The sequence below is a fragment of the Ursus maritimus genome, unplaced genomic scaffold (assembly GCF_017311325.1).
Source record: "Ursus maritimus isolate PB19 unplaced genomic scaffold, ASM1731132v1 scaffold_4, whole genome shotgun sequence".
NCBI lineage: Eukaryota > Metazoa > Chordata > Mammalia > Carnivora > Ursidae > Ursus > Ursus maritimus.
Genome location: NW_024426552.1, coordinates 40,593,260 through 40,599,828, shown reverse-complemented (window position 1 = coordinate 40,599,828; position 6,569 = coordinate 40,593,260). Strand labels below are relative to the sequence as shown.

At 35.9% G+C, this 6,569-nt stretch overlaps 2 non-coding genes across 2 annotated transcripts; both read left to right on the top strand.

Annotated features, from left to right (window-relative positions):
* Nucleotides 1–6,261: 6,261 nt before the first annotated feature.
* Nucleotides 6,262–6,341, top strand: LOC121100548. The gene has a single exon (XR_005832305.1). It is a non-coding gene; the product is annotated as a small nucleolar RNA U2-19 (small nucleolar RNA).
* Nucleotides 6,342–6,499: 158 nt separating this feature from the next.
* LOC121100547 lies at nt 6,500–6,569 on the top strand. Its single transcript, XR_005832304.1, has one exon. It is a non-coding gene; the product is annotated as a small nucleolar RNA U2-30 (small nucleolar RNA).

The following is a 6,569-nucleotide window of genomic DNA, read 5'->3' as shown; positions in this document are numbered from 1 at the left end:
AATTCTGTGAGGCTGGTCCAGGTTTTCTCATCTTAGAAATGTTACCCAAGGCTGACTTTTGTTTCCATGTTATTCTGGGAACAAGGTGGAGTTCTGGATAATGGGACTTGTTTGAGTACTAAGAAAGAGGAAATGGATCTTGCTCTGAGATCTTGGATCTGTCTTTGGCTCCCCATTTTTCAAGCAAGAGTAGAGAGACAGAATGCAGGGGCTCACCATACATAAACTTTCTTCTTACCCTCTGATTAAAGAGAAGGGTGTCAGTGAAACTTTTAAATACTCTTCTTTAGTGTTGGCCCTGCAGGACGGAGGCCTAATCTCCCACAGTTATTGGGTATTATAAAGAGTTTCCATAATTAACTAGCAAAAAGTAGACTACAGGTAAGAAGAATCTAGTTAAAACTACCTCTAAAGTTGGTACTGTTTCCCATCTCTTAGCTGTTTTCCCTTTTACTAAAATAAAAGAGCACAGTAGCTGAAAATTAAACTGGATTAAAGTAGCAAAAATAGTATACTTTGAAAATCCATTTATAGGAAAATGTTTTATGAGAGGACACATTGATCTTTATTCCATTTTACATGTCTAAAAATTATCTAATTCTGGGATTAAGGAATTTAAAAATTCTTTGATTCTAATTAATCAGAACATTTTCTTTCACTTAGTTCTGGAAACCCATAAAAAGTTATCAGCTGTCAGCAGCTTCAATGCCAGTTTATTAGAGGCCCTTACTTGGTGCCTGCTGATAGTTATTGTGAAGGCTGAAAGGTTAACAAGAATGGGCTGCTATGAACCTCCTTGCCAGGTGTTTTTCCCTGCAGCTAATGGACCTGAGCCAACTGAAATTATCACTCTAGAACTAGTCACAGACACTCTTAATCTTTGCATAGAAACATTGATAGAGGAGGGAAAAGGCTGGAATTTGTATTTTGCTTTTCACCATCATCACATTTGGAACAATTAAAGTATAGTTAATCTTCTATTTGTAAATGAAGGCCTGACAAATCCAAAAAGAAAGAAACCTTTTAAAATAATATGCATGTATAACATGTTTCATTAAAATAATAATAGTCCCTTCAATGAAACAATGTCTTGTAAAACCTATCGCACTTTTTTTGAGTCATGGTAGTTAAGAGCAACATAGGTATTAACATGTCTAAGTTGTTTTAATTGCTGGGTTTATAAATCTGAACAGTTGTAATGAAATAACAATCAACCAGATGGAACTGAAGTCAGTCACTGTGGGAATTTAAGACATGCATGCTGTTTGGGGGGATTGAATATGTACTTATCCAATTCAAAACAGAGCAGATGGCAAAGCAAACAGGTAAGCACTTGCTTTATCTTTCAGATATTGTGGTTCACTGAATATCCCTATTTATTTTGGGAACTATAGAACATCTGGAAAAAATCAGATGAAAGACAAACAGAGGTGACTGAGAAAGACTTGAATGAGTGCGGAATTTGAGAGTTTTCACGCTGTCAGATGAAGAAAGAAAGAATCTCATACTCTGCCAATCCTCAGGAATCATGGAGACTTTTAGGTAGCAGCATTTTAAGTTAAATACTTAGCTGAAGAAAATACAAGAGAAGAAAATGCTATTATTTTATGAAATCCAAAATTAAACAAGTGGGAACAAGAGAAAGAAGAATGGAACTGAACTGTATATAATAGAGGTGAAAATTGCTCATGCCCACCCTCACATCATTGTGTTCATCCAGTGCCAAGATCTTGGTTTCTAAATACCATTCTCCACATAACGGAACCAGAGTTCCTTGGAGAAATGGCTGAGGCAAGGAAAATCACTGGTGAAGCTAAATGTTCTTATAGTATCAGGAAGCAAAAAAATACTCAGTGATTAATGGGGACATAACAAAAAACCATAGGGAATAGCTTCAAAGATCCAACTGGCCAAATCTGGGACAACTGGAATGTTTTTTTTTTTAAAGGAAATAAATTATAACATTGCATTTTAAAAAAAGAGTCAGGTAGTGCCTGGGTGGCTCAGTTTGTTAAGCTTCCAACTCTTGATCTCAGCTCAGGTCTTGATCTTGGGGTCATGAGTTCAAGCCCTACATTCGAGCCCTGCACAGAGGCTACTTAAAATTTTTTTAAAAATTTTTTTAATGTATGGGGGAGGGAGAGAGAAAAAAAACCTCTGTAACAAAAGAATGCTAGCTATTTTGAAGGAATGATAAAATAAGAAAATCATCAATTTGCAAACAACAGTGTCAGAGCTGATTTATATAAGATTCACCAAATGATGCTAAAAACCATAGGATGAAAGGATCCTCACATTTTCAAAGTTTTACCTAACATATTATGTATTGATTACAAAGGGGAAAAAAGGCATTTTTACAATAGTGAAAGTGTCTTAACCAAGGGACCAAAGTTAGCATCACCAGTAATGGATCCAATTAGCATTATGTATCTTCTGATATGATGCAATGGAAAGTATGCAATACCACGTATGGCTATGGGCAAAAAAAAAAAAAAAAAAAAAAAAATTAACCTGAAACTAGTTGTGAGAAAACAAGTTCAGACTGTAGAATATTTCACAAAACAATTGCCCTGGATTTGACAAACTTGTCAAGTTTGTAGAAGAAAAACACAAAGCAAAATAAAAACAGGGAAAAGAAAAGAGGAGGCAAAGGAATGGCTATAGATTAAGGGAGACTAAGGAGACATGACAACTAAATGCAAATTGAGATCCTTGATTAGATGCAAACAAACAAACAAATAATAAAAGCCACATTCACACAATTAAAAGGAATATACGTGGCTGGGACAAATGGAGAAATTTGAATGAAACTGTATATTTGATATTATAATTGTGTTAATATGCACTTTTCTAGATATGAAAGTCATATTGTGCTCATTAAAAAAAGAAGTCCTTGTTCTTATGAAATACATGTTGAAGTATTTAGAGCAAAATGTCATTATGTTTGCAAGCTAATTTCAAATATCTCAGCAAAAAAGGTATTAATTTAAAATATATATATTGGTAGAAATTTTAGAGCAAATGTGACAAAATGATAAAAATTAGAACTTCTAAGGAAAAGATATATGTGTACCCATTATACTATTCTTTTAACTTTTTGTAGGATTTAATTTTCTTTTTTAATTTAGAAAAAATAATGTTCATCTCTAAGTGGGTTAATTCAGTTTCAAGGAAACACTTCCCTGACATCCCAAATAGATATAAAGTCTCTTGGTGGCTATTATCAATAGATCTGCAACCTCCCACTGGTACATAATGCTACTTAGTCATCACAGGCCATCACCCATGGACAAAATAAAAACACACTGTAAGTAAATACCAGATCAGAGAGTTTCCTTCGCATTCAAGTCACATCTGGCTTTCTTTGAGAGCAAGGCAGTAAGTAACCAAAAATCCTTGTTAGGTACAAGAAACTGTATAAAACTTCTTGGAATTGATGGTGGTCAATTTGGTAAACTGGTGTAAGTTTCTCTAAAAGACACAGTAATTTCTGAATAAAATTTAAAAAAATAAAACAACAAACAAAAAACCTTGCTTAAACTGCTAAGACTGCTAAGTACAAACGGACCCACCATACCACTCTAAAGCTACTGAAAAATAAGCTTTTTTTTCAATATGGAGAATTGAAGTTACTTGATGGTTTATTTTTTTTTTTTTTTAGATTTTATTTATTTATTTGACAGAGAGAGAGACAGCCAGCGAGAGAGGGAACACAAGCAGGGGGAGTGGGAGAGGAAGAAGCAGGCTCCCAGCGGAGCAGGGAGCCCCATGCAGGGCTCGATCCCAGAACCCTGGGATCACGCCCTGAGCCGAAGGCAGACACTTAACGACTGAGCCACACAGGTGCTCCTACTTGATGGTTTAGAAAATTATTCATTCATTCAACAAATACTGATTGAGCAGTCTTCTAGGTGCTATAAGACAGATATAAACAAATATATAATATAGTGTCAGTGCTATAGAAAAAATAAAGAAGGCAGGGTCAAGAAGAAAAAAGACAGCAAGGAAATAAAAGATAATAAAGGATGATATTTTTGGTAGAGTGGTCAGAGAATGCCTACAGAGATGAAGAATTGCAAACAGTGAATGTCCAGGAAATTATTATAGTCCAATTTGGATTTGCAATAACATATATGTGTAAGAAGTTGGATTTAAGGATGACAATAATGTTGGGGCTAGGGCTTGGAAGACTTGAATACCAAGCTAAGTTGTTTAGACTTTAGACAATGAGGAGCAAATGAAGTGAAGTGATGTAATCAGTGTTGTATTCTTATTTTTTCCCAAAGAATTTGATACTATATATTAAGTTTTATAAATTCAATTTCTTCAAACCTCAAGGAGAAAGCAATTTAATTTTTCTTTACAGCCATATTTCTATTGATTACCCTAAAGGAAAATGTATATATTTTAGTCAATTCTCAATTATCTGCACAACATGGGAGCACTGCCAAGGATAGCCCAAAATCTGAGTGAAAGACACACTGTCAGATTGAGACCATGATCTGATTTCCTGAAGCAAGAAAAATTGTATGAGGAGCAGTTTCATAAAGCTGTTCTTCTGGACAGCAAGCGAATAAAGAAACCTGACACCATGAGAAGTTATCCTGCTTCCACATGAATGTTTGTTTGGTTTCTACTCAATAAGCTTGTTGGGGAGAAGGTTTCTCTACCCTTCAAAACTCTTCTGGTTGGTCTAAGAGTTAAATTGACATAAGACAGATAAATAGGAGAAAATCATTTATTTATTTATTTATTTGTTTATTTATTTATTTATTTATTTATTTATTTATTTATTTTAAAGATTTTATTTATTTATTTGAGAGAGACAGCGAGCAAGCACAAGCAGGGGGAGAGGGAGAAGCAGGCTCCCCGCTGAGCCAGGAGCCTGACACGGGGCTCAATCCCAGGACCCTGGGATCATGACCTGAGCTGAAAGCAGATGCTTAACCAACTGAGCCACCCAGGCACCCCTGAGAAAATCAATTTTAATTTTGGGTGTATAGGAATCCCATATATGAAAGGTTCAAGGATAGAAAAGTAAAACAAGGTATATACACCATCCTGAACTAAGGATAAGGGGGTAGAGGCGTGGGACTTCAAAAGGAAGGAAAGGCATGCACAAGAGATGAAAAAGAGTAATGTTTGATGAATAAATGTTTGCTGGGCCATACAGAAACAGTGAGACATCCAGAGGAATTTTAACAAACAGACGCTATTTTAAATTCCTCCTTGTCTACCACCTCTGGTTCATATTATAATGTAGTTATCTATGGTGATAGCTCTATTTCTGCAGCAGGTTCTCTACCTAACTTCCTTTAGGCAGTTAGGGGAAAAGTCAAAGTTTCTTCCTGAGTTTTGGGGCCTTGACTGTTTTAAGTTCAAATAAACTGCATGCCAAAGTGGCACATCTTTGGAGCAATTCATTCTAAACTCCTACCACCTAAAAGCTTTGATCCTGTGTCTCTTCCTAAGTATCTCAGTCAACTAGGATAAATCCAGATAAAGGTGATACAAAACACATTACACATTTTCAACAGAAAAATTAACAATGGATACAGATAATTCACATAGAGTCAACAATGCAAAACACTGAAATCATACTATGTAGTATCAACAAATATCCACACTTCAATACTTTGAATATGCTTGAAGATAATAAAGCAATAATTGTTCTAAATTACTATGGCATTAGTTTTTCCTCTGTATTTTATTACTGATTTATTTTTTGTTCATCAAACATTCACTGGAGTACCAGATACACAAAAGGCATTGCTACGAACTGTGAGGAGCAATGTCCATAATTATTTCCACTTTCCCAACAGGAGTCTGTTATAATTCAATGTAGCCTCACAATTTTAAAATAAGAGTTTAAAATTCATGGGGCGCCTGGGTGGCACAGCGGTTAAGCATCTGCCTTCGGCTCACGGCGTGATCCCAGCGTTATGGGATCAAGCCCCACATCAGGCTCCTCTGCTAGGAGCCTGCTTCTTCCTCTCCCACTCCCCCTGCTTGTGTTCCCTCTCTCGCTGGCTGTCTCTATCTCTGTCGAATAAGTAAATAAAATCTTAAAAAAAAAAAAAAATCAGATAGCCATACAATCTAAATTTCTCTAGCATTGTCTTATATGTTGAGGCTCTAGACTTGTAAGTTTTCCATTTATAAATTAGTTGATCTTTGCTAGATTATATATCGCTCTGCGGATCATCTTCTCATCTGTGAAATAAAAATAAGTGCCTTCTGAGATCTGCTCTTACTGAAGAGGATCAATGATGAAGACAGCCAAATCTGAGCATCAGAAGACCTTCCAGTCTACCTGATGCATGATCTCCATAGTTCTGAGAAGCAGAAGTAATTTAGAACAATAAAGGCTGTAGGTGTGTGGGTGTGTGTGTGTGCATGCACACAGGTGAAGGTGACAGTGTATAACTGATGACTTGATGAATGAGATTGGGGTGAGGGTGGAGAGGATATGTGTGTATATGAAGGACTAATCAGTTCTGAGCAATGATGGAAAGGTTTTACTACTGACGTTTGCAATTACGAAGATTTCTGCACTTGATCTGAGCTCA